This window comes from Phyllobates terribilis, unplaced genomic scaffold, assembly GCF_046119375.1.
Source record: "Phyllobates terribilis strain yellow unplaced genomic scaffold, ASM4611937v1 Scaffold_7__3_contigs__length_470593459, whole genome shotgun sequence".
Taxonomy (NCBI): Eukaryota; Metazoa; Chordata; class Amphibia; order Anura; family Dendrobatidae; genus Phyllobates; species Phyllobates terribilis.
The window spans coordinates 247402718-247430689 of NW_027362767.1; the positions used below are offsets into that span (position 1 = coordinate 247402718).

The following is a 27972-nucleotide window of genomic DNA, read 5'->3' on the forward strand; positions in this document are numbered from 1 at the left end:
AATCTACCTCCCTGGCTGGAGCCGGATTCTTCTTTGTCAAAAAGAAAGACGGCTCGCTACGTCCCTGTATTGACTACAGAGGACTCAATCTCATCACAGTAAAAAACAAATACCCCCTGCTGCTCATCTCCGAATTGTTTGACCGTCTCAAGGGCGCCAGGATCTTCTCCAAGCTGGATCTATGAGGAGCATATAACCTGGTCCGTATCCGTCAAGGAGACGAGTGGAAGACGGCATTCAATACCCGGGACGGTCACTATGAGTACCTTGTGATGCCCTTTGGTCTCTGTAACGCCCCCGCTGTCTTTCAAGAGCTGGTCAACGACATCTTCCGTGATCTCCTGTACTCCTGCGTAGTGGTATACCTGGAAGATATCTTGGTCTTCTCTCCGGATCTCCCCACACACCAAAGGGATGTTCGTCAGGTCCTGCTTAGGCTTCGGCAGAACCACCTCTATGCCAAATACGAGAAGTGCCTCTTCGACCAGACCTCCCTACCGTTCTTGGGCTATGTCATCTCCCAGACTGGTCTGCAAATGGATCCCGAGAAGCTCTCTTCCGTTCTAAAATGGCCTCGTCCTGAAGGTTTGAAGGCGATACAGCGATTCCTGGGCTTCGCTAATTACTATTGTCTTTTCATCCCACACTTCTCGTCTCGGACTGCTCCCATATCTGCGCTTACCCGTAAGGGGTCAAATCCCAAGATATGGTCGCCTGAAGCCGAGGAGGCCTTCCTTTCCTTAAAGAAAGCCTTCGCCTCTGCTCCCGTCCTGCACCGTCCGGACTGTAATAAACAATTCTACCTGGAGGTTGATGCCTCCTCCTCCGGAGCCGGAGCGGTACTCACCTAGAAATCTTCTACCGGGAGAATGGTAACCTGCGGCTTCTTCTTCAAAATCTTCTCCTCGTCTGAGCGCAACTACTCCATAGGAGACCGTGAATTGCTAGCCATCAAATTGGCACTGGGGGAGTGGCGCTATCTGCTTGAAGGGGCTCTCTACCCGGTAATTATCTACACGGATCACAAAAACCTGGCATATCTCCAAAATGCCCAGAGACTTAATCCTCGCCAGGCCCGGTGGTCGTTGTTTTTTGCCCGCTTCGACTTCATTCTTCATTTCCGTCCGGCGGACAAGAACGTCAAAGCTGATGCCTTGTCTCGGTCCTTCCTGTCCTCCGATCAAGAGGAAGAGCCTACACACATCATCGACTCCTCCAAGGTGATGAATGTGGCCCCCTTGGATCTGACTCGTCTCCCACCCGGTAAGACGTTTGTAGCTGTACCAGATCGGGAGAGGGTTCTTCGCTGGGGACATTCTTCTAAACTAGCTGGCCATGCTGGCCAAAAGAAGACCTTCCAACTCATTACCCGGCATTACTGGTGGACTACCCTGCGTAAGGACGTGGTAGACTTCGTCGTGGCCTGCTCATCCTGTGCCCGTAACAAAGTTCCCAGACATCTACCAGTTGGCCATCTCCTGCCCCTTCCCGTGCCTGCTGCTCCTTGGCAGCACATAGTTATGGACTTTATCACCGATCTTCCTATTTCTGCCGGTTGTACAGTCATTTGGGTTGTCGCTGACCGCTTTTCTAAGATGGCCCACTTCATTCCCCTGCCTGGTCTCCCATCTGCACCCGAGCTGGCTAAAGACTTTATCTGCCACATCTTCCGTCTCCATGGCCTGCCCCTCCACATCGTGTCGGATCGTGGGGTTCAGTTCACCTCACGCTTCTGGAGAGCCACATGTAAGCTGCTAGACATCACCCTGGACTTCTCCTCCGCTTACCACCCACAGTCCAATGGTCAAGTGGAGCGGATCAATCAGATCCTGACCAGTTACCTCCGGCACTTCGTTAATGCACACCATTCGGACTGGGTGGATCTCCTACCATGGGCCGAGTTCTCTTACAATAACCATGAGAACGAATCCTCTTCCAAATCCCCGTTCTTTATAGTCGGTGGCCAACATCCCCGGATTCCACTTCCTGTCTCCGTTTCTGTGGACAACCCTGCTGCGGAGTCTCTTGTCAGCGAATTTTCTACTATTTGAGAGAGTACCAGGTCCGCTCTTCTTCTGTCCTCTGAGCGGATGAAGAGATATGCTGATAAGAGACGTCTGGATCCGCCTCATTTCCGTCCGGGAGACAAGGTTTGGCTCTCGTCCAAACATGTGCGGCTCAAAGTACCCTTCTTCAAGTTGGGCCCTCGATTCATCGGTCCCTTCGAAGTCCTCAGGCAAATTAACCCTGTGGCCTACAAATTAAAACTCCCGGCCACCCTACGGATGCCCAACTCCTTCCACGTATCTCTCCTCAAACCCGTTGTCTTTAACTCTTTTTCCAATAATCCAGGTGCCCCTCCTGCTCCGGTTTCCGCTGATGACGTCTTTGAGGTAGAGAGTATTCTGGCCTCCAAGAGGGTAAGAGGAAAGACCTTTTTTCTGGTAGATTGGAAGGGGTTTGGTCCTGAGGAGAGAACTTGGGAACCCAGGGAGAACATCAACGCCCCGCTTCTCCTTGAAAAATTTCTTTCTGGCCAAAAAAAGAGGGGGCCTAAGGGGGGGGGGGTACTGTAGCATCGGCGTCTCTGCCCCATACTAGGCAGAGACGCCGTCCCTCTCACCTCCCCGCTCCTGGCGCGGCGTCCTCCGGCGCTTCGCTCCCCGCTCCTGGCGCGGCATCCTCCGGCACGCGCTCCTTCCCCGGCAGTGTGCTTAGGGCGTGCGCGCTCCCCCTCTCTTAATGGGACCGCGCGCGCCGTCCTAAGGAGTCCCCGGCCTATTGCCGGAGGACCTCCCATATATAAGGCACCTCCTCCAAAATGGAGGTGCCCGAGCAATGTTGTAGCATAGTTCATCACTCTGCTTCAGCCCTCAGGTCCCGTTACCAGTTACCTGCCAGTTACCTGCCAGTTTCCTGTCTGATACCTGCCTGACTCGTGTCTATCTGCTGTTATTCCTGCGGTCCGACAGTCTGCCCACCAGCTCCGCCAGTCTGTCTATGGATCCGTCTGCCCGCTCACCTGGGAGCGCTCACCTGCTACCTGCCTGCTAGCCTACCTGGAGGCTCTGCCGTCACGTGCTGTGACCACCTGCCCGTCCAGAGTATCTTACCCGCTCACCTGGGAGCGCTCACCTGCTACCTGCCTGCTAGCCTACCTGGAGGCTCTGCCGTCACGTGCTGTGACCACCTGCCCGTCCAGAGTATCTTACCCGCTCACCTGGGAGCGTCCACCTGCTACCTGCCTGCTAGCCTACCTGGAGGCTCTGCCGTCACGTGCTGTGACCACCTGCCCGTCCAGAGTATCTTACCCGCTCACCTGGGAGCGTCCACCTGTTACCTGTCTGTTAGCCTGCCTGGAGGCTCTGCCGTCACTTGCTGTGACCACCCACTTGTCCAGAGACTCTCGCCCGCTCACCTGGGAGCGTCCACCCGCTACCTGCCTGCTAGCCTACCTGGAGGCTCTGCCGTCACGTGCTGTGACCACCTGCCCGTCCAGAGTATCTTACCCGCTCACCTGGGAGCGTCCACCTGCTACCTGCCTGCTAGCCTACCTGGAGGCTCTGCCGTCACGTGCTGTGACCACCTGCCCGTCCAGAGTATCTTACCCGCTCACCTGGGAGCGTCCACCTGTTACCTGCCTGCTAGCCTACCTGGAGGCTCTGCCGTCACTTGCTGTGACCACCCACTTGTCCAGAGACTCTCGCCCGCTCACCTGGGAGCGTCCACCCGCTACCTGCCTGCTAGCCTACCTGGAGGCTTAGCCATCACTTGCCGTGACCACCCGCCTGTCAAGAGACTGTCCCCGTCACTTGCCGTGACCTCCTGCCCTCTTACCCAGAGACTGTCCCCGTCACTTGCCGTGACCTCCTGCCCTCTTACCCAGAGACTGTCCCCATCACTAGCAGTGACTGCCTGCCTGCCTTCCCTGGGTGTCACCTGCTTCCTTACAAGGACTGCCCCTTTGTATAGTTGCTCTGTGGTTCCACCTCCCAGACCCGTTACAGGAGCCAGTATTCTGTATGTAGCGTTATATGGGGGCCAGTATTCTGTATGGAGGTTATATGGAGGCCAGTATCCTGCATGGAGCGTTATATGAGGGCCAGTATCCTGCATGGAGCGTTATATGGGGGCCAGTATTCTGCATGGAGCGTTATATGGGGGCCAGTATTCTGTATGGAGCGTTATATGGGGGCCAGTATCCTCTATGGAGCGTTATATGGGGACCAGTATCCTGTATGGGGCATTTTATGGGGGCCAGTATACTGTGTGGAGCATTTTATGGGGGCCAGTATACTGTGTGGAGCGATTCGCTGGTTTCTGAGCTATTGTGGAATTTACAATAGATATCACTCATGTAATGTAAGAAGTGAAATCTTTGCATTGTACTATATATATATTTCTCTTCGGTATCTGTGACCATGGCTTGCCCCCCCTGGTTTTGATTCTGGGTACGCCCATGTCTGGTGAACCTAAAAATTGCAAAGCCACTTAAAGGGGTTGTATGACACTAAAAAGCACTTTTCTAATTTATTGCATTTTCCATTTGTGATTAGCAAAGGATTAAAATCTTTGCATTTACACATTGACGCTTGAACAGTGCAGACAGCTGGCTCTGTGGCGCAATGGATAGCGCATTGGACTTCTAGGGTCTTGTAGACATTCAAAGGTTGTGGGTTCGAGTCCCACCAGAGTCGCATTTTGCTATTGATGAAACAAAATATTCCAAATCCTTTTAAAAAAGGCAATTTCATCCCAGTTGATGATTCAAGTAAGTTGGAAGATATAAAATAAAAATAATGTAACTTATTTTGAGGAGTTTTTACTTATAGTAGATTGAATGGTAAAAAAATAAATTTCTGCTGTCAAAGTGACAATATGTGACACAAAAGTGAGAACCTTCAGGTGCAATGAGCCCGAGAGGCCACGGGGGTCACCTGCTCTCTGCAAGGAGGGAGGTAAGGCTGAGTGGGGGGGGGGGTTTCAAGCAGCACCTACAGATAGGAAGGTCCTGGGAGGGGGATCCCCTGCCGACTTGGAGAGGAGGGGGAACAAATATGTGTGAGGTGTGCCTGTCAGGATTTCTTTTGAATGTGGTATTAACATTTGCATTTTCACATTGACACGTGAAAGCATGCAGGTAAGCCGGCTCTAGCACATTGGATTTCTAGAGAGATGTCACCATTCAAAGGTTGTGGGGTCAAGTCCCACCCGAGTCAACTTTTGCAATTGATGAAACAAAAAATTCTAAAGCTTTTTAAAAAATGCAATTTCATCCCAGTTGATGATTTAGACAATCTGGAAGTTGCAGGATATAAAATAAATATAATGTAACTCATTCCGAAGAGTTTTTACTTATAGCTTGGAGCCAAGCAAAAGAATAGATTGAATGGTAAAAATTTTCTGCTGTCAAAGTGACAATATGTGACCCCAAATCTGTGACAAATTTCCAAATTCCAAAATGTGTACCTTGAAACATTAGTGGTTGTTATGTTGCATGTACAGTCTCTTTAAGAGGTGAGGACAGTTGGCTCTGTGGCGCAATGGATAGCACATTGGACTTCTAGTACAGTGTAGACATTCAAAGGTTGTGGGTTCGAGTCCCATCAGAGTCGTATTTTGTGTATCGTGAACCTAAAAATTGCAAAGCCACTTAAAGGGGTTGTATGACACTAAAAAAAAATTTCAAATTTTTTGCATTTTCCATTTCTGATTCGAAAAAAATTAAAATTTTTGCATTTACACATTGACACTTAAACAGTGTAAGCCAGCCGGCTCTGTGGAACAATGGATACACTTCAGAATCTACATCAAAAACTGCTCCAAGTGCTCTCTGAATTCTTTTCCTATTGGTTTCAATGAGAAATTCCCATTGCTGTTCATACAGTGAGATTTTTTCCGATACATAACTTCTTTGATACAGATTCCTTGTTGAATCCACTCAAAATATGACACCGAAAAGTCAAAAGGCTGCAAGAAAAAAATGTGGGGAAAAAAAGCCGTCTGAACAGCTTGTAAGAAAAAAGCATGGATTCCTGACATCCATTTAGGCTTAAATGTCCTCTAAGGCTATGTTCACATGTAGCTTTTGGAAGCGTTTTTTCTGCAGCCAAAACTTTTTGTCTTGGCAAAACACAGATTTCTGCAGCATTTTTTTGCGTTTTATTGTTTAATATTTAATAAAGTTAGTTTTATTCACCAAAATGCAGTAAAACATGATTGCTGCCTTTTTGCAGCGTTTTTGCACTTTTTCATTTCTTTTTATACAGGAAAAAAAATCTGCAAACACATTAGAAGATTTGACACGCTGCAAATATCTAAAACGCTGCAGTTCTCAAATTCGATCAGGAAAAAATAAAAGCAAGCGTGTTCATGAGATTTCAGAAATCTCTCAGCTTTTGCAGATATTGTAAAACGCAGCTTCTTTTCTGAAGAAAAAAATAACAGCAAACAAAACACTGTGTGAATAGTGCTTTAGAGTTCTAGCATTTTCAGCAGGACTCAGCAGTGTAGACATTCATAGGTTCGAGTCCCATCAGAGTTGTATTTTGCGTATGGTGAACTTAAAAGTTACAACGCCACTTAAAGTTGTTGTGTGACACTAAAAAGCATTTTTCTAAATTGTTGCATTTTGCATTTGTGGTTAGAAAAATTAAAATTTTTTGCATTTTCAGATTGACGCTTGAATGATGCTGCCAGCTGGCTCTGTGGTGCAATGGATAAGTGCATTGGGCTTCTAGTGCAGTGTAGACATTTAAAGGTTCTGAGTTCTAGTCGATATGGGGGGGTGACATCCTGCATGGGGCATTATATGGGGGGGTGGGAGAAGTGATATCCTGCATGGGGCATTATGTGGGGGAACAGCCTGCATGGTAGTTTATATGGGGGGGGGAACCAGTATTCTGTATGGAGCCTTATATGGGGGCCAGTATACTGTGTGGAGCGATTCACTGGTTATTGTGCTCAGTAAACCACAGACACTGTCAGGTGGGCGACATTACACTGATTAAAATTATACCTTTAAAATGTAAGTAGAAAGATGCACTTTCACAAATTACAGCACGGTGGCTCAGTGGTCAGCACTGGGGTCCTGGGTTCAAATCCCACCTGCAAGGAGTTTATATGTTCTCCCCGTGTTTGTGTGGGTTTCCTCCCACACTCCAAAGACATATACTGATAGGGAATCTAGATTGTGAGCCCCAATGGGGACAGTGATGATGTCTGTAAAGCACTGTGGAACTAATGGTGCTATATAAGTGAGTAAAATAAATAAATAAATTTACTGCTCATTAAAATGTGCAGCCGTTCTTAAGATATTTACACTTTTCTTTTGTTTATAGCTTGTTGCCTAGGAGACCGACCACTGCTGCAGTTTCAGTTAAAAGCACTGTCCTTAAGCAGGTGGAGATCAGGGGGTAACTGCGCCCCAGCGATCCTGGACAGCTTAAAACAACTCAATAGAAAAGAGCTTGTAAGCACTGCACATGTTTTGCTGACAAGCAGCAGTGGTCGGTCTCCGAGGCAACAAGCAATAAACAAAAGAAAAGTATTAATATCTCAAGTATGACTGAAAATTATAATAAGCAGTAAATTGCAAAAGTGCTTGTGTGTACAAGCACTATCTGACACCTATGATGCCTGTGGCTGGCTTTCATAGGAGATCGGTAAATTTACAATACTGTGATCGCTAGAGTAAGCAATCAAAAATGTAAATATAAAAGACCAATGCATAAAAAAATAAAGAAAAAAACTCCTAAAAATGCATATTGCTCCATTCCTCTTTTTCCTGGAAGGTAAATAAAATCTAAAAAATAAAAAGAATTAACATATTTGGTATCACTGTGTGTGTAACTGTTCAAATGAATAAAATATCAGAATATTTATCCCATATAGTAAACGCCGAAACAAACAAAAAAAATTTTTCTGAGTTTCTGAGTTATTGTAGAATTTACAATAGATATCACTCATGTAATGTAAGAAGTGAAATATTCAGCATTGTACTATATATATGTGGCACCCCAGGGGTCTGGTAGCCACAGTAATAGGAATATTACGTCTGAGAGCAAGTGGGAGGTTTCTCTGGTCAGGAGCCCTAAGCATGCAACACCTCCTGCCCAGACCTGGGAGGGGAGGAATCTGCCCTTATAAACTGGGTCTGGGGGCGGGATTAGTAGAGTCAGAGCATGGAGAGGGAAAGTTACAGCAGGAGCTCTGTAGGAGCTAGGAGCAGAAGACCAGGAGACCAGGGGCTGGAAGCTAAGCAGAGATATAGCTCGCCCTGGCAGAAGAATCTGATAACTGGACACCGGAGTCCGAGTCCGAGGCTGTGGGGACTGATATCCACCCAGCAGCAGAAACCAGCCGGCAGGGGATTCCAGGTCCTCTGGCCATAGAAGCCCGGAGGCTCAGTCACAAGCAAGGGACCAGCACTGCCATCCAGGAGTGGAGGCTAACAGAAGGCCCCCAAGTCACCAGCCATACGGGTGAGCACCACACGGTATACTCAGGGACGTGGGCTACTTCTACCCGCTTACAGCAAGGTAGCCAGAAAGAGTGCAGATAGACGGGGAGACCTACAACTCCACCTGGCCAGGGGAACTCCTGTTTGCTCGCAGACTGACCAGGCCCCTTATGCTAGCCAGTACTCCCGGGAGGGTCTGCCTTAATATCACCAGTAAAGAACCTGAACTGCACTGCAAAGACTCTGCAGTCATTCCTGCTCATCGCCGCACCAGCACTACTAGTGCTGGGACGCCCGCGCACCATCACTCCCATCATCCACATTCACTGCCCTGAGGCCATACTCCTCCCATGGGAAGTTATCCCATCTTTTGCTGCGCACACCACACCAGCCTCAGCGGACTGCCTCGCAGCGGCGGTACACCCTGACCGCAATCCACGGGTGGTGTAGTCGGACAATTAACTTAAAACCCCTAAAAGACTGCCATCGGCCTGACCACCCTGAGCCACGGGACCGGGTCGCCGCCACGGAGACTACAATCCCCAGAGACCCGGCTCCGGGTAACCCACACACGTCCACACTAGGCCCAGGGGGCGAGTCATATATATATATTTGTCTTCGGTATCTGTGCATGCATCATGAATCGTGATATGTGTTAAAGGGGCCACTGAGACTCTTTCGCCCGGAGCCCAGAAAAACCTGGAACCGGCCCTGTTCACATGGATTTTTTTTTTTAAATATATATTTTAGATCTGTTCAGAAAGTACATCAGATCTGAATACTTTGTAGTAAAAAAAAGCATGGACTCCTGACATGGATTTCTTTTGAATGTGCTTTTAACATTTGCATTTTCACATTGACTCCTTACAAGATGCTGGGACCTGGCCCGGTGGCACAATTGACAGCACATTAGACCTCTAAAGTCTTATACACATTCAAAGGTTGTGGGTTTGTGTCTGACCAGCATCATATTTCATTGAAACCTAAGTTAGTCAAATAAATAATTTTTGCTTTGTTTGATGATATAATAGTGAAAAAATAGCCATGCAACACTTTTAAAGAGCACCTGTCAGCAGGATTGTGCTCAGTAAACCACAGACACTGTCAGGTGGGTGACATTACACTGATTAAAATTATACCTTTAAAATGTAAGTAGAAAGATGCACTTTCACAAATTACAGCACGGTGGCTCAGTGGTTAGCACTGCAGCCTTGCAGCACTGGGGTCCTGGGTTCAAATCCCACCTGCAAGGAGTTTATATGTTCTCCCTGTGTTTGTGTGGGTTTCCTCCCACACTCCAAAGACATATACTGATAGGGAATCTAGATTGTGAGCCCCAATGGGGACAGTGATGATGTCTGTAAAGCACTGTGGAACTAATGGTGCTATATAAGTGAGTAAAATAAATAAATAAATTTACTGCTCATTAAAATGTGCAGCCGTTCTTAAGATATTTACACTTTTCTTTTGTTTATAGCTTGTTGCCTAGGAGACCGACCACTGCTGCAGTTTCAGTTAAAAGCACTGTCCTTAAGCAGGTGGAGATCAGGGGGTAACTGCGCCCCAGCGATCCTGGACAGCTTAAAACAACTCAATAGAAAAGAGCTTGTAAGCACTGCACATGTTTTGCTGACAAGCAGCAGTGGTCGGTCTCCGAGGCAACGAGCAATAAACAAAAGAAAAGTATTAATATCTCAAGTATGACTGAAAATTATAATAAGCAGTAAATTGCAAAAGTGCTTGTGTGTACAAGCACTATCTGACACCTATGATGCCTGTGGCTGGCTTTCATAGGAGATCGGTAAATTTACAATACTGTGATCGCTAGAGTAAGCAATCAAAAATGTAAATATAAAAGACCAATGCATAAAAAAATAAAGAAAAAAACTCCTAAAAATGCATATTGCTCCATTCCTCTTTTTCCTGGAAGGTAAATAAAATCTAAAAAATAAAAAGAATTAACATATTTGGTATCACTGTGTGTGTAACTGTTCAAATGAATAAAATATCAGAATATTTATCCCATATAGTAAACGCCGAAACAAACAAAAAAAAATTACAGAATCTCTGTTTCTTGGAGACTCCCCCACACAAAAAAAATAATAATAATAGGATCAGCAAGTCGTACAGACCCCAAAATGGTAATGATAAAATCTACAGCTCATGTTACTAAAAAGAAGCCCTGATACAGCGCTGTCAACCAAAAAATAAAAAAAGTGATCATTCCCAGAAGGCAAAAAGGAAAAATTGAAAACGAAGAGTGGCCCACTGGGAATCTGTCACTCTGTGACCCAATGGCCTGCAAAAACCTGGAGCCGGCGCTGGATATGGATATATGATATATATATATACACATATACAGTGCCTTGAAAAAGTATTCATACCAAGTGAACTTTTCCACATTTTTTCACGTTACACCCACAAACTGAAAGGTATTTTATTGGGATTTTATATGATACCAACACAAAGTAGCAAGTATTTGTGAAGTGGAAATGATAGATGGTTTTATAAATATTTTAATAATATAAATCTAAAATTGTCACATGCATTTGTATTTAGCCCCTGTAGTCTGATACCCCTAAAAAAATCCTGAGTTACCACTTGCCTCCAGAAGTCACATAATTAGTAAATTGAGTCCACCTGGGTGTATTTTATCCTCAGTATAACTACAGCTGTTCTGTGAAGACCTCAGAGGTTTACGTGTAAACATTACAGAACAAACAGCATCATGAAAACTAAGGAGCACACCAGACAGGTCAGGGATAAAGTTGTGGAGAAGAGTAAAGCAGGGTTAGGTTATAAAAAAATAGCCCAAGCTCTGAGCATCTCATGGAGCACTGTTCAATCCATCATCCATAAATGGAAAGAGTATGACACAACTGCAAACCTACCAAGACATGACTGTCCACCTAAACTGACATCCCAAGCAAGGAGAGAAGTAACTAGAGAAGCAGCCAAGAAGTCCATGGTCACTGTGGAGGAGCTGCAGAGATCCACTGCTCAGGTGGGAGAATCTGTCCACAAGAAAACTCTTAGACTATGTTCAAGCATGGCATTTTTGCGTTTTTTTTGTGCATTTTTTTTATGCAAATTTTCTGCAGCGTTTTACAGTACCAGAAAAATCTATGACATTTCAGAAATCTCACACACACCTTGTTTTTTTTTCTTTCCTGTTTTGTCAAAGTGCTGTGTTTTTGCAAAATGCAGCATGTCACTTCTTTCAGCATTTTTTTTCAGGGTTTTTGCAGCGTTTTTCACCCACTGAAAGCAATAAGTAGTGCAATAACGCAGCAAAAAAAGCAGGTATCAGGTTTTGCTGTGTTTTTGTTGCCAAAACCTGAGTAAATTGAATCAGGTTATTTTTTTGCACTAAACTTTATCAGCATGCACAAGAAACAAATGTACACTGACAAAAACGCAGTAATAAATGCAGCAAAAACGCATCAAAACCTGCTTTTTTTTTACGTTGCTTCTTTACTGCCAAGAGAACAGGTTTTGCTGCGGGAAAAAACGCACCAAAAACGCAACGTGTGAACATAGCCTTAGTCGTATACTCCACAAATCAAGCCTTTATGGAAGGACACTCCCCTTGAGAAAGCCCATCAGAGTGCAAAACGCACGTCGGGGTGTATGCTGTGGCGGTGGTCTGGGTATAGCAGGATTACAAATGGGTAAGTCCTGAACAATAATGATCTCTAATGATCTCTCCTCCTCATGGATATGGGGCATTACTTTGGTGTAACTTATACTCTATACAAATGTAGATTTTGAGGCCCGAGAACACTTGTCCTTCTACATAAACTAGCCATACCCAAATACACATATGTTTATATACTATGAGTTAAAAAAAACTTTTTTCAAAAAATATCTTTTCAAATTTTTTTTTTACCTTTTTCAGGTTTCCCTTTTCTGCTGAAAACTTTCCCATTCCTCAATAGGTGTGAGAAATGGGTGCCATTCATTTTTATGGCACTCTTTTGTTGTGATTCTACATACTACAAACAGATCACTACAGGATCACATCCTAGACCACGTGTATCCACAACTTCTGGAATACCTTTTTCACCTTTTTGTAGAAATGTTATTTGGGTTTTAATAATTTTTTTAAATAAAAATCTGTTTTATATTATTGCAAGTGGTTTTGGATTTTTTTTATCCAAATATAGGTTGCCTTTATGGAAGAGCAGCAAGATGAAAACCACTTTTGAAAGCAAGCCATAAGAAGTCATGTTTTTAGTTTGCAAAAAGTCCTATAGGGGACACAGCAAGCATGTGGAAAAAAAGTGCTGGGGTCAGATGAGACCAAAGGAGAATATTTTGTAACAAAGGAATACCCAGAGGAGCAGCAGGGATAAAATAAGAGGAAAAACAGTTTACTTCTGACCTGGTGACAGGTCCTCTTTAAATACATTTTGAATTAATTGAGAGCTTCTTCTACTGAATAACAGAAGAATAACAGAGCTGTTAATAATTTTACATTGCAAATCAATTGTCATGCACATTTTACTCCTGGTTCAGTCATATTCCAGCAATCACGAGGCGAGACTCTTCATCTAAGAACAATGCTGCACTATGTTCTCTATCACCTCATACATTTGCATTATTTTGCATTTCATATTGTTCTTCTATATCTATAGTATAATGACGGAAGAAAAAGAAGCCAGGGAATGAGTTTAAGGCCACGGCCCCACTATCAGTATTTTTTCTCAGGAGTGGGAGCCAAAACCAGGAGTGGGTGATAAATGCAGAATTGGTGACTTGTTTCTATTATACCTTTTCCTCTGATTGTTCCTCACCTGGTTTTGGCTCCCAGTCCTGAGAAAAAATACTGACCGAATACTGATAGTGGGGCCGTGGCCTAAGGAGGAAACTCCATAAACTCATTTAGACACTGTCGTTCTGAGTTATGATGATCCGTCCAAATCCAGAGCCCAGACAATGTACACAGGGGCGGACACTGACAGCTTGGGGCCCCTATGCAATAAATGTTTGTGCCCCTGTCTTTTTATGCCCTCTCTAATTATCTAAATTACCGCCCCTTATTACATAGTGCCTTCTCTTATTATGTATATTACCACCCCTTATTACATAGTGTCCTCTCTTATTATGTATAATACCGCCCCTTATTACATAGTGCCCTCTCTTATTATGTATATTACCGCTCCTTATTACATAGTGCCCTCTCTTATTATGTATATTACTGCCCCTTATTACATAGTGTCCTCTCTTATTATGTATATTACCGCCCCTTATTACATAGTGCCTTCTCTTATTATGTATATTACCACCCCTTATTACATAGTGTCCTCTCTTATTATGTATAATACCGCCCCTTATTACATAGTGCCCTCTCTTATTATGTATATTACCGCCCCTTATTACATAGTGCCCTCTCTTATTATGTATATTACCGCTCCTTATTACATAGTGCCCTCTCTTATGTATATTACTGCCCCTTAATACATAGTGCCCTCTCTTATTATGTATATTACCGCCCCTTATTACATAGCGCCCTCTCTTATTATGTATATTACCGCCCCTTATTACATAGTGCCTTCTCTTATTATGTATATTACCACCCCTTATTACATAGTGCCCTCTCTTATTATGTATAATACCGCCCCTTATTACATAGTGCCCTCTCTTATTATGTATATTACCGCCCCTTATTACATAGTGCCCTCTCTTATTATGTATATAATCGCCCCTTATTACATAGTGCCCTCTCTTATTATGTATATTACTCCCCCTTATTACATAGTGCCCTCTCTTGTTCCTTATGTATCAGATTCTCTTACTTTTGTTATTTATAGCGCCCTGCTCTTTATTACATACCATCCTCTCCTGTTAGATATATAATGCAATGACTACTGATGGAGCATGGGAAAGCTTCTTTTCTGATGGAGGAGCTGATGGATTGGTCTTCTGGTCAGATGCTGCCCTATCAGCAGTCATTTTATTTTACGCAGCATTTTTTTCCTGGCAACACATCAGGATTTTCAGCAGAATTTTCTGCTACAAATCCTGAACGTGTGCACATAGCCTTAGTTCCTGTCGTGTGTCCTCCCCCCGCTCACACACACTAATTGTAAGTCCCTGATACCATCTTCTCCAACCCCCTAATTCATAATGATGCTATCAGGGACTTATAATGAAATGGGGAGTGGGAGAGGATACTATCAGGTACTTAGCAATATTTTGACCTGAGTCCCCAACTGCATGTTTATCACATGTATGGACCCTTGTAGCTTTCTAGATCCTATATAGACACATCTGTTCACCCCCATACAATGATGTCCCCATCCTTGCCCCTTCCTGGTATAATACCCCTATCCTGTGCATTCCAGCAATAATGTCATCAGTCCAGGTCTCCTTCTTAGGATAATGTCTTCCAACTTGGCCTCCTTCTTGGTATAATGTCCCCCACACTGGTCTCCTTCATGGTATAATGTCCCCCATCCTGGTCCCTTTCCTGCTATAATGTCCACCATACTGGGTCCCTTTCTGGGATGTCTTACAATCTGGGCACCTTCTTAGTATAATGTTCCCCATCCAATTATAATGTGCCCCATCCTGGCCCTCTTCCTGGAATAATGTGCCCTGTCCTAGTCCCCTTCATGGTATAATGTGCCCCGTCCTGGTCTCCTTCATTGGGTAATGTCCCCCATCCTGGGCTCCAACATAGTATAATGTGTCCTATCCTGGTCCCCTTCCTGGTATAAGGTTCTGTTCTTCTCTAACACATTAAAAAAAAAACAACAAAAAGAAGATCATTCTTACCTTCCAGCAGGACAACGACCCTAAACATCCTGCTACAGCTACAATGGATGGTTTAGATCAAAGGATTATGTGTGTGAACGGTCCAGTCACAATACAGGCCTAAATCCCAGTGAGAATCTGTGACAAGACATGAAAATTGCTGATCACAGACGTCTCCATCCAAATCTCACTGAGCGAGAGCGAGGGTGCAAAGAAGAAGGGGCAAAAATGTCACCTGTAGATGTGCAAAGTTGGAGAGGCAGACCCCCAAAGACTGCAGCAGTAATTGCAGCGGAAGGTGGTCCTACAAAGTACTGACTCAGGGGGCTGAATACAAATGCATGTCACAATTCTCAGATTTATATTTTTTAAATAATTAGTAAACCATCTATCATTTCCTTTAGACTTCACAAACACTGGCTACTTAGTGTTAGTATCACACAAAATCCCAATAAAATACCTATAAGATTGTGGGTGTAATGTGAATAAAATGTGGGAAAAGTCCATGAGTAGGAATACTTTTTCAAGGCCCTGTATATGTATATACATATATTTACATTAAACAATAAAAAATGAAGACATTTATGACCACAGTTTCTCACAATTTCCCACTTTTGACCCAGGCCGTACTTTCCCCCGTCCTATAACTCAGTCCCGCTGAACTTTGCAGCTTTATTAGTCTGTCAACAAGAAGTAATTATTTCGACACCATTTTACCAGAACGACATACATGGAAACTGCAAATCATTGTTTGAGGAGATGAAGGACCTAGGTGCAGAAACGTTGCTGGCGGAGTTCGTACATCCTGCGATGACATTTCTGTTCCAGGTCCTAACCGCTCAGAATAATAAGCCCGGGCCCCAATCTGTCAATGATGTAAATGTCTGTAAATACCGATACTGGTGAGCCGAACGGATGACCAACCCAGACATCGCAAACATGTCATCACTAGAGGGTCCCCCCTCTTGAAAGAAACTGGGAATATTTGCTCCTAAGTCATCCTCCAGTGCTTCCAGAGTCAATTCAGCCATTTCTTCATTAGTTGCTAGGTGTCTTGCAATAACATTGGTGACACACATTGCAGCCATTACAGGTACCAAAGAGGTGTTGAATACATATTTTTACTTAAAGGGGTCAGGCTCGTAACTAGAGATGAGCGAACACGTTAGTTTTTTCCAAATTTGGCACAAACGTTCCTCATTCGGATTCGTGTTCGGATTCCCAAGCATTATGCGCAAAAATCGGCAAAAGTCGGCCCGAACACGAACATCCCTGGTTTCCCACGCTATCATCTGCGCAATAGTGCGGGAAACAGGGGCTGTGATCGGCGGTAACATCGTTACCACCGGTCACAGCGCTGCGGGATCACGCTGTCAGATGTCAGCGTGATCCTGCAGCTGTGACAGTGACCCGCGGTAAAAAAGCTTACTGCGGGTCACAGGTGCCGGCTGAGGAGACTTCTACCCCCATCAGTTGACGCCTGCTGTCACTATTAACAATAAGCGCAATCGCCGCTGATGAGAGGAGTAATCCCATCAGTAATCTCATCAGCGGCGCTTACGCGGTGAAAGAGAAAAAGTAGGCTGCAAGTATCACGGCTGTTAGGCAGCTGTGACACATGCAGAGATTGACTGTCAAACAGTTAATCGCTGCATGTGTCACAGATGTCTAACAGCTGTGGCACTTGCAGCACAGCAACAGTAAAAGACATGCCAAGCACGCCAAAATACTCGGCGAGCACCCAAGCGTGCTCGCTAAAAGAGTTAATCAAACCTACTCACTCAACACTATTGATAATAGGTAAATTATAAGATTTTCTCTTGCTGAATAACACATTGATTAGTAGTAAATCAGGCTGCAACTGTTTAATTTTCCTGCAGTGCCCCCACAGGAGAAAAGAAGCATTACAACATTCTTATAAAACAAATAGCAATCTGTGTAATATATAGGCATTTCAGGTATAGATGCTTCTTGTAGTGGTTGTGAAAGAGGAAACTCCTCTACTAAGTCAAAATTCACCAATCTTTTTAAACAAGACTACCCCTTCAAATAAAATGAACTAAAACGGCATGATTTGGCACATTTGTCATACAATCTTGATGCCACTAGAAAACGTGACTAAAGTAAATGACTCGGCAATCCAATAGCAAATTAAAAAAGGGGTTTCTATACCAGATTACCCATTTAAGTAAAAAAAATTGCGTAATTACATTTGCCATCTGTCGGCCTGCAAAACGTAAAAAGGATAATTTTTTATGTCACTGGAAAACAATGGAATCTGGTAGCAAGGGTTTAATTTGCCTGCAGTGCCCCCACAGGGAAAATTAAGTATTACACCATTCCTAAAAAAAAATAATGACTGATTTGAATAATATTTCAGGTTCTCTATAGCAATAGATGCTCCTTGTAGCGGCTTTGAGTGCGCCAAAGAGAATGACTCACGGATGTATAAGCGGTGATTAGTCAATTTGGGTGTAAATGATGTCATTGAAACCCCAGCTCTGACATTTTAATTACTACTTTGACCACTAATAAGTCTACAGTACTCACACTCTCTATCCGAAATTGATTAGAACATATTTTATCAATAAAGTTTATAAAATGGCAATATACTGAGGGCCCGCGGCCTGCGGGAGCAGATTATCTGCAAAGTAATCATGGTGAAAACCACCATAATATGAGCAGCCTGAGGATAAGCAGCATCCCCCCCACCCCCAAAAAATCCCATGAATCAGACATGAGTGCCTCCCAGCCAATAACATGGCCGGGCTGTAAGGAAAAGACGCTTGCTTCCTTCCCAGAAGGATGGGGGAGTAAAAAATGGTCAGTTTCCATGGAAACAAGTCAGCAAAGTAGAAAGAGGGCAGTGATACTGTCATTACAGATAAGTGTCACAGCGAGGGTGCTGCAAGGAAAAGTGAGAGCAGCCGCCATCAACGTGAGAGGAAGATGATGGGGGTGTGAAGAAAGAGCTAAATGATGTGGCCAGTTTTCGTTTTTGCATTTTCGTTCTTTCTTCCCCCTTCTGTCAAGAGCCATAACTTATTTATTTTTCCACCGACACAGACGTATGAGGGGTTGTTTTTATGGGATGAGCAGTACTTTTGAATGACACCATTCGCTTTACCATCTAATGTAATGGAAGACGGGGAAAAAAGTTCAAAGTGAAACAGAATAATGAAAAAAAAAACCACAATTCCGCCATTTCCATTTTCTTTGGGGGTGGGGGGTGGGGGAATGTAGTCTTTACGGCGTTCATTGAGAAGTAAAAATGACCTGGTGACATGATTCTGCAGGTCAGTATGATTATGGTGGTACCAACCGTGTAGTACTTTTTAGTATTTTTTTAAATATGTGCAAATATAACAATAATTGATGCATATAATAAAGAAAAAAAAATGGTATATAAAAAGAAAATGATATGTAATGAAAAACAATTTTTTATGTGTTTTACTAAGTCAGTACTTTAAAAATACACGTGTGTATATATATATATATATATATATATATATTTCTTAAAAAATAATCAGAACTTTGTATAATTTTTTTATTATATAATTTTATATATATATGTATATATATATATATATATTACATTTTAATTGTTTTTTATTACATTTTTGGGATAGGTGCTTCAATTGAAAATGTCAATTTTTTTCATTTCACATTGTTTTATGTAATAAAGCTCATAGGTTAAATAATTTTATATTTTGATAGATTAGACTTTTACAGATACAACGATAATATGTATATATATATTTTTTATTATTCCTATTTAATAACGTTTATGGTTTTTGTATTATTATTATTATTTTATTTATTTTGTTTTCCTTTTTTTGGAGTACCTTTTCAGTCACTTGTATTATATACTGCAATACGTTTGATTAAGAAAAACAGCAGAATATGCACCAGATAAAAAATTACATAATGGTTTCTCTGGACAGGTCCTTTTTAAGTACTTTGTGATCCATCCACCTATTCTACATACTTTACATTGCAGCACAAGCCCACCACGGGGCATCTGGGGGGTACATAGAGGTGATTTCTATTACATCCCAGTGTGGCGCCCTGCTGCGCATTGGTGCCACAGATCCCAGAAGGGTGCATGGATGGACTTCTCCACAAGAGGCCCTCACACATTCACACACCTCCACCCTACCACCTCAGACCAGTAGAGGGAGCCCGTTAGGGATATATATAGGGAGGGTGGAACCAGGCAGCTCAGTGAGTTGTGAGAAGTCAGACAGAGAGGGTCTGAGAGCGTGTTGATGCTCAGAGAGCAGCAAAGAGGCAGCACGCTGGCTGCTGTGCTTAGGCAAGCCAAGGCCTACAGCACGTGTGAAGGCCTAGTGAGGGCCTTAAGTGGGCCGAAGGCGAGAGGAGAAGGAAAAAGTAGCGAGGGGGCAGAGGAGCATACCAGGCTCACCCCGATATATATACCGGACACCGGGTCCGCGCCTACAGGGACCCCTTTACACCCAGTAGGAACCACCGGAACCCCTGGAGGTCTACAGGTCCCAGGTTTACCAAACACTGACTACAGTACCAGGGCTAGGAGTCACGGAGGCCCCAGCGTCCAGGGAGAGTGATCTCCAAAAGAAGGCCCTACCACCAGGTCAGCAGGTGCAAGGAGAGAGACAGTAACCAAGCTAGGCCTAGTTTCAGGCAGGCCAGAAGCTTAGCGAGTAAAGCCACGGATCAGGAGGCCCTATACCCGCTCACTGGGGAGAGTCCAAAAGTGCACCCTTCGTCCGGAGTACCCTGGACCATGCCTGCATCATCACCAGTAAAGGTACTGAAGCTTACCCCCGTATGAGTGTCCGTCTTTCCTCCGGGACCGTCCTGTCGTCTCTCCCCAGCATCCCCCATCTACTCCTACACTGCCCCGGAGCTAGCTCTACCTGTGGAGAGCCACACCATCCCTGCTGCCGTAACACCAGCTCCAGAGGACTGCTCCGCAGCGGCGGCTCCCCTTAGCCGCATTCCACAGGTGGCGTCACAAACTTTCCAAATCCCCTATAAATATCCCTATCCCCCTTTTTACTGACCGCCCTGGGTCACGGACCGGGCCAGCCACCGTGATATTCCCCATACCGGCATCCGTAAGAGGCCCGGCTGCCGAATACCCCACGGCCCAGGAGGCGCGTCACCAGTCTCTATAACACTGCACTATAACGGCTGGGGACATGACATTCTCTCTGTCGTTTGCCTGGAAATGGATTATCGGAGATGACATCCTGACACCAGTTTCCATAGTAGTGGCTCGCCCCCAGGGCCGTGGGGTACTCGGCAGCCGGGCCTCTAGATGCCGGTTGGAGATATCACGGTGGCAGGCCCGGTCCGTGGCCCAGGGCGGTCACCAAAAAGGGGGATATTTATAGGAGATTTAAAGTGTTTGTAATAAGTTCGTGACGCCACCTGTGGTGTCTGGTAAGGATTACCAGTGCTGCGACAGTCCTCTGAGGCAGGTGTTTGGGCAGCTTGGTTAGAACGGCTCCCCACAGGTGGAGCAGGCCTCAGGGCAGTGTAGGACTAGATGCTGGATGCTGGTGAGAGACGGCAGGACGGTCCCAGAGGAAAGACGGACATTCACACAGGGGTAAGCTTCAGTACCTTTACTGGTGATGATGCAGGCACGGTCCAGAGTACTCCAGACGAAGGGTGCACTTTTGGACTCTCCCCAGGGAGCGGGTATAGGGCCTCCTGATCCGTGGCTTTACTCGCTAAGCTTCTGACCTGCCTGGAGCTAGGCCTAGCTTGGTTACTGTCTCTCCTTGCGCCTGCTGACCTGGTGGTAGGGCCTTCTCTTGGAGATCACTCTCCCTGGACGCTGGGGCCTCCGTGACTCCTAGCCCTGGTACTGTAGTCAGCGTTTGGTAAACCTGGGACCTGTAGTCCTCCAGGGGTTCCGGTGGTCCTAGGCCTTCACTCGTGCTGTAGGCCTTGGCTCGCCTAAGCACAGCAGCCAGCGTGCTGCCTCTTCGCTGCTCTCTGAGCGTCAGCACACTCTCTGCTCAGCTCTCAGCTCTGTCCCCCTCTGTGTCTGAGTAGGAACTCTCTCTCTTAGTCTGACTGACTAAAACTCACTGAACTAACTGAGCTGCCTGGCTCCACCCTCCCTATATATATCCCTAACGGGCTCCCTCTAGTGGTGTGAGGTGGTAGGGTGGAGGTGCGTGAATGTGTGAGGGCCTCTTGTGGAGAAGTCCATCCATGCACCCTTCTGGGTTCTGTGGCACCAGTGTGCCGAAGGGCGCCACAGTAGCACCTATGAGGTCAGGTCTGCTTATCTACGGAGCAACCTAGGCCCATCGTGTATAATGGCCGACCATGTAATACCAGGAGGAGAACGGCTCACCAGAGGGAGATCTGCTCTTACATAGGGGCTCGGTGTTCTGAGTACTCAGTAGGGTGAAAATACATAAGACCTCGCTATTTATATTATATACATACTAGACCTAGCTATATACACTATATACATTACTACACCCCCCTATATACACTATATACATTACTAGACCTCACTGTATACAGTATATGCATTAATAGACTCCCTATGTACACTATATACTACTAGACATGGCAGTATACACTATGTACAGGGTCGGACTGGGGCACCAGGACACCGGAGAATTCTCCGGTGGGCCCGGGTCATCGGCGGGCCCCTGAGCAGGATGCACGGAGCCCGCTGGTTAACATGGCCGCCGGTGCACCTGCAAGAGGGCCCGAAGGTGGAGGGGTGGCCCTTGCAGTGCAGCTGATGAGGACAATCTGGCTGCTTCGTGGAACCCCAGGTTCCGGGGGGCCCATGGCTAGATTGCCCTCATAGTGTGCGGCGGGCAGGGAGTGATGCAATCGCTCCAGCTCCACTGCTGACGGGAGGAAAATGGCAGCGGAGCAGAGGGATCCGTCCTGTGCTTCCTGCCCGCCGCTTTCTCCCTGACACAGGTTCACGCTGCTTGATGACGTCACCATGCAGCGCGGGCCTGTGTCAGGGAGAAAGATGCCGGGCAGAAAGCCGAGGACGATGCTGCGGGTAAATGAGCAGAGAGGGAAAGTATTTCTTTTTGTTATAACTAACACAGTAGTGATGGAGGAGGTGGGGGGGGGGGGAATCAGGGTGAGCAACAATAATGGAGGAGGTGGAAGGAGATGAGGTAGAGCAATGGTGATGGAGGAGGTGGTGGGGAGATATGTATGGCATGGTGATGGAGGATGTGGGTGGGATATGGCATGGCAATGGTGATGGAGGAGGTGGGGGGGAGACATAGCAATGGTGATGGAGGAGGTGGGGGGGATATGGCATGGCAATGGTGATAGAGGAGGTGGGGAGATATATGGCATGGCAATGGTGATGGAGGAGGTGGGGAAAGCATGGCAATGATGATGGAGGAGGTGGTGGGGGAGATATGGCAATGATGAGGGAGGAAGTGGGGGGAGATATGGCAATGATGGAGGAGGTGGGGGGAGATATGGCAATGATGATGGAGGAAGTGGGGGAAATATGGCCATAATGATGGAGGAGGTGGGGGAAATATGGCCATAATGATGGAGGAGGTGGGGGGAGATATGGCAATGATGATGGAGGAGGTGGGGGGGATATGGCAATGATGATGGAGGAGGTGGGGGGGATATGGCAATGATGATGGAGGAGGTGGGGAAGATATGGCAATGATGATGGGGAGATATGGCAATGATGATGGAGGAGATATGAAAATAATGGAGGAGGTGGGGGAGAACAATGATGGAGAAGGTTGGGAGAGCAATGATGGACAAGGTGGGGGAGAGCAATGATGGGGAATTATTTGGATGCTATATGCTGTTAATATCCGGTCTGGTCACGGTGTTGTGGTATTTCTCCCTTGTATGTAGTATTATTCGGTCACTATGTGGTGGTAATATGTGGTCTGGTCACGGTGTGGTGGTATTTCTCCCTTGTATGTGGTACTATTGGTGTTGGTATAGTGGATTTTGTTGTGTATGGGGGTCATTTGTTCTCTCTGATATTAATTAGGAGACGATTCTTTATTTCCATTAGTGATTAAATATTTGGAACAAGATGCACTTACAGGGGTTCTACGGGGAAAACAAGTAATCACCTCTCCACAGGATAAGTGATAAGTTATTGATTAGTGGTGATCTGAATGCTAGGACCTGCATTCAGAATGTGGAGCTTTTATCCCCATTAGACTGGAGCTCATGTGCGACTTGACCACTGATCCATTCATTCCCTCAGTGGCTGTTCTTGTTTTTTTTCTGGAAGCCCCAAAGCGAATGAATGGAGCTGCGGTCAGATGTCCAACCTGCCGCTGCATTTTAAAATGGGGGATAAGGGATAAAACTTCCCCATACTTCCGATAGCTGCATTTTCCAATGTTCAGACCCAAACGATCAGTAAGTGATCACCGATCCTGTGGATCCCATGGATCGGTGATAACTTGTTTTAACCAAAGAAGCCCTTTAATGCAAACTACCGTAATGGTAAATCCCAGTTATAGTATGTGCACAGTATAGCCGCCTGTGATTTACAGCAGACGCTCCTCTATAACGGGGACAGCAGCTAAAAGGTATTTGCATATAGCTGTAGGGTGGGCCCCGAGGATCAATTCCTCCTGTGGGCCCCAGACACCCCACTGCGACACTGACTATATACATTACTAGACCTCCCTGTATACACTATATACATTACTAGACCCCTATATACACTATATACATTACTAGACCTCGCTGTATACACTATATACATTACTAGACCCTCCAGTATACAGTATATACATTACTAGACCCCTATATACACTATATACATTACTAGACCTCGCTGTATACACTATATACATTACTAGACCTCTCTGTATACAGTATATACATTACTAGACCTCACTGTATACACTATATACATTACTAGACCCCTTTGTATACACTATATACATTACTAGACCCTCCAGTATACAGTATATACATTACTAGACCCCTATATACACTATATACATTACTAGACCTCGCTGTATACACTATATACATTATTAGACCTCACTGTATACACTATATACATTACTAGACCTCACTGTATACACTATATACATTACTAGACCCCTTTGTATACACTATATCCATTACTAGACCCTCCAGTATACAGTATATACATTACTAGACCCCTATATACACTATATACATTACTAGACCTCGCTGTATACACTATATACATTACTAGACCTCTCTGTATACAGTATATACATTACTAGACCTCGCTGTATGAACTATATACATTACTAGACCTCGCTGTATACAGCATATACATTACTAGACCCCTCTGTATACACTATATACATTACTAGACCCCTATATACACTATATACATTACTAGACCTCGCTGTATACACTATATACATTACTAGACCTCTCTGTATACAGTATATACATTACCAGACCTCGCTGTATGAACTATATACATTACTAGACCTCACTATATACAGCATATACATTACTAGACCCCTCTGTATACACTATATACATTACTAGACCTCACTATATGCAGTATATATACTACTAGACCTCACTATATACAGCATATACATTACAAGACCGCGCTGTATACACTATGTGCATTACTAGACCCTGCTGTATACAGTATATACATTACTAGACCCCTATATACACTATATACATTACTAAACCTCACTGTATACATTATATACATTACTAGACCTCACTGTATACACTATATACATTCCTACACCACTTTGTATACAGTATAAATGTGGCACCCCAGGGGTCTGGTTTCCACAGTAACAGCAATGTTATGTCTGAGAGCAGGTGGGAGGTCTCTTGGTCAGGGATCCTGTGCATGCCACACCTCCTGCCCAGTCCTGGGAGGGGAAGAACTTCCCCTATATAAACCTAGGGCTGAGGCAGGGTTAGTGAGTAGAGAAGAAGTAGAGACAGAGAAGAGAAGCAGATATAGGAAAAGAACATCAGGAGCTCTGTGGGAGCAGTGCTATAAGGAGTCAGGGGCTGGCAGCTGCAGAGCTCGCCCTGACTGAGAAGCTATCACCGGACCCGGAGTCCGAGGCTGTGGGGACTAATCTTTACCCAGCAGCAGAAACCGCCCGGCAGGGGATTTCAGGTCCTCTGGCCAAGAAACCCGAAGGCACGGTCACACGCGTGGGACCAGCACCGCCGTCGTGGAGCGGACGCCACTAGAAGGCCCCGAGTCACCGGCCATACGGGTGAGCACCACACGGTACACTCAGGGACGTGGGCTACTTATACCCGCCTCTAGCAAGGTAGCCAGAAGAGTACAGTCAGTTTGGGAGGCCTACAACTCCGCCTGGCCAGGGGAGATCCCATCTGCTCAAGGACTGACCAGGCCCCGATCGCTAGCCAGTACTCCGGGAGGGTCTATCTTTATCACCAGTAAAGACCCTGAATTACACCGCATCGTCTCTGAGTGATTCCTGCTACCCCATCATCCACGTCGGCTGCCCTGAGGCCATACCCCTCCCGTTGGGGGTGATACTATCACGCTGCACAATCCTACCACCGGCCTCAGCGGTCTGCCCTGCAGCGGCAGCTCCTTCGCTGCATTCAACGGGTGGCGTAGTCGTCCAACATCTACCGCTAATACAGCGCCACTTAGTCTGACTCCCTGGGCACGGACCGGGTCACCGCCACGAGACTACAACCCTCAACAGATCCGGCTCCGGGTAAGCTCCCGCGTGCGCAACGCTGCGCGACACAGGCCCAGGGGTGCGTCATATACATTACTAGACCTCGCTATATACACTATATACATTACTAGACCTTGCTGTATACACTATATATGACGCGCCCCCTGGGCCGTGGGGTACCCGGTGCCGGGCCGGTAGATGCTGGGGGTTGTAGTCACAGTGGCAGTGACCCGGTCCGTGACCCAGGGCGGTCAATCCAAGGGGAAATTATATATAGGTTTTATAATGTCCGACTACGCCACTTCTGGAATGCGGCTAATGGAGGCCGCCGCTGCGGAACAGTCCTCTGAAGCTGATGGTTTTGCAGCAAGGGTGGTATAACTCACCACAGGAAGAGTTAGCTTCAGGGCAGTGTGGTTGGATGATGGTGGTTATTGTGCAGGGAGTCAGTAATAACCACAGAGTCAGTATAGTGCAGTCCCAGGGTCTTTACTGATGGCAATTTAGACAGGCCTGGACTGGAGTACTGGCTAGAAGTAAGAGTCCGGTTAGCCTGGAAGCAAACATAGAGTCCTCCTCGCCAGGTGAAGTTGTAGGCCTGCCCTTCTCACTATACTCTTTGGCTTTGCTGCTTGTAGCTGTGTTGTAGCCCACGTCCCTGAGTGTGACGTGCTGTGCTTACCCGTATGGCTGGCAGCTCGGGCCTTGTGCATGCGTCGCTCCTCCTTGGCGGTGCTGGTCCCTTTGTGCTGCTGAGCCTCCGGGCGTTTGATGGGGCCAGGAGACCTGCAATCTCCTGCACTACGGTATCTGCTGCTGGGCCTGCAGTGCCCCACAGCCTCGGACTCCGGTGTCCGGTCCTCTGTGTATTTCAGCTAGGACGAGATTCCTCAGCTCCAGTCCCTAGCTCCTCTCTCCTCAATGTCCTAAACTCAACTCCTGAAACTGAGACTAACTAATCCCGCCCCCAGATCCCAGTTGCCAAGGGGAGGGGTCTCCCCTTGCTGGTCTGGAGTCAGGAAAGTGCTGCATGTGTAGTGTACCTGACTAAAAGGACCCCTGCTTGCTTCCAGGCATGGCAGTACCTCTTTTGAAGGAGGCAATACCACTGTGGCAACCGGACCCTCTGGGGTGCCACATATACAGTACTACACCCCCCTGTATACACTATATATATTACTAGTCCTAGCAGTATACAGTATATACAGTACAGACCAAAAGTATAGACACACCTTCTCATTTAAAGATTTTTCTGTATTTTCATGAATATGAAAATTGTACATTCACACTGAAGGCATCAAAACTATGAAAAAACACATGTGGAATTATATACTTAGCAAAAAAGTGTAAAACAACTGAAAATATGTCTTATATTCTAGGTTCTTCAATGTAGCCACCTTTTGCTTTGATGACCGCTTTGCACACTCTTGGCATTCTGTTGATGAGCTTCAAGAGGTAGTCACCGGAAATGGTTTTCACTTCACAGGTGTGCCCTGTAAGGTTTAATAATTGGGATTTCTTGCCTTATAAATGGGGTTGGGACCATCAGTTGTGTTGTGCAGAAGTCAGGTGGATACACAGCTGATAGTCCTACTGAATAGACTGTTAGAATTTGTATTATGGCAAAAAAAAAGCAGCTAAGTAAAGAAAAATGAGTGGCCATCATTACTTTAAGAAATGAAGGTCAGTCAGTCCGAAAAATTTGGAAAACTTTGAAAGTGTCCCCAAGTGCAGTTGCAAAAACCATCAAGCGCTACAGAGAAACCACCCCAGGAAAGGAAGACCAAGAGTCACCTCTGCTTCTGAGGATAAGTTTATCCGAGTCACCAGCCTCAGAAATCGCAGGTTAACAGCAGCTCAGATTAGAGACCAGGTCAATGCCACACAGAGTTCTAGCAGCAGACACATCTCTACAACAACTGTTAAGAGGAGACTTTGTGCAGCAGGCCTTCATGGTAAAATAGCTGCTAGGAAACCACTGCTAAGGACAGGCAACAAGCAGAAGAGACTTGTTTAGGCTAAAGAACACAAGGAATGGACATTAGACCAGTGGAAATCTGTGCTTTGGTCTGATGAGTCCAAATT

At 45.6% G+C, this 27972-nt stretch overlaps 1 protein-coding gene and 2 non-coding genes across 15 annotated transcripts in view; 2 read left to right on the forward strand and 1 right to left on the reverse strand.

The window, feature by feature from the left end:
- Positions 1 to 27972, reverse strand: part of DNM1 (dynamin 1) — a 150902-nt gene that overhangs the window by 113952 nt on the left and 8978 nt on the right. The gene's annotated exons all lie outside the window — the stretch shown is intronic.
- TRNAR-UCU (transfer RNA arginine (anticodon UCU)) lies at positions 4612 to 4697 on the forward strand. Its single transcript is given in 2 exon segments — positions 4612 to 4648; positions 4662 to 4697. It is a non-coding gene; the product is annotated as a tRNA-Arg (tRNA).
- On the forward strand, positions 5530 to 5615 carry TRNAR-UCU (transfer RNA arginine (anticodon UCU)). The gene is given in 2 exon segments: positions 5530 to 5566; positions 5580 to 5615. It is a non-coding gene; the product is annotated as a tRNA-Arg (tRNA).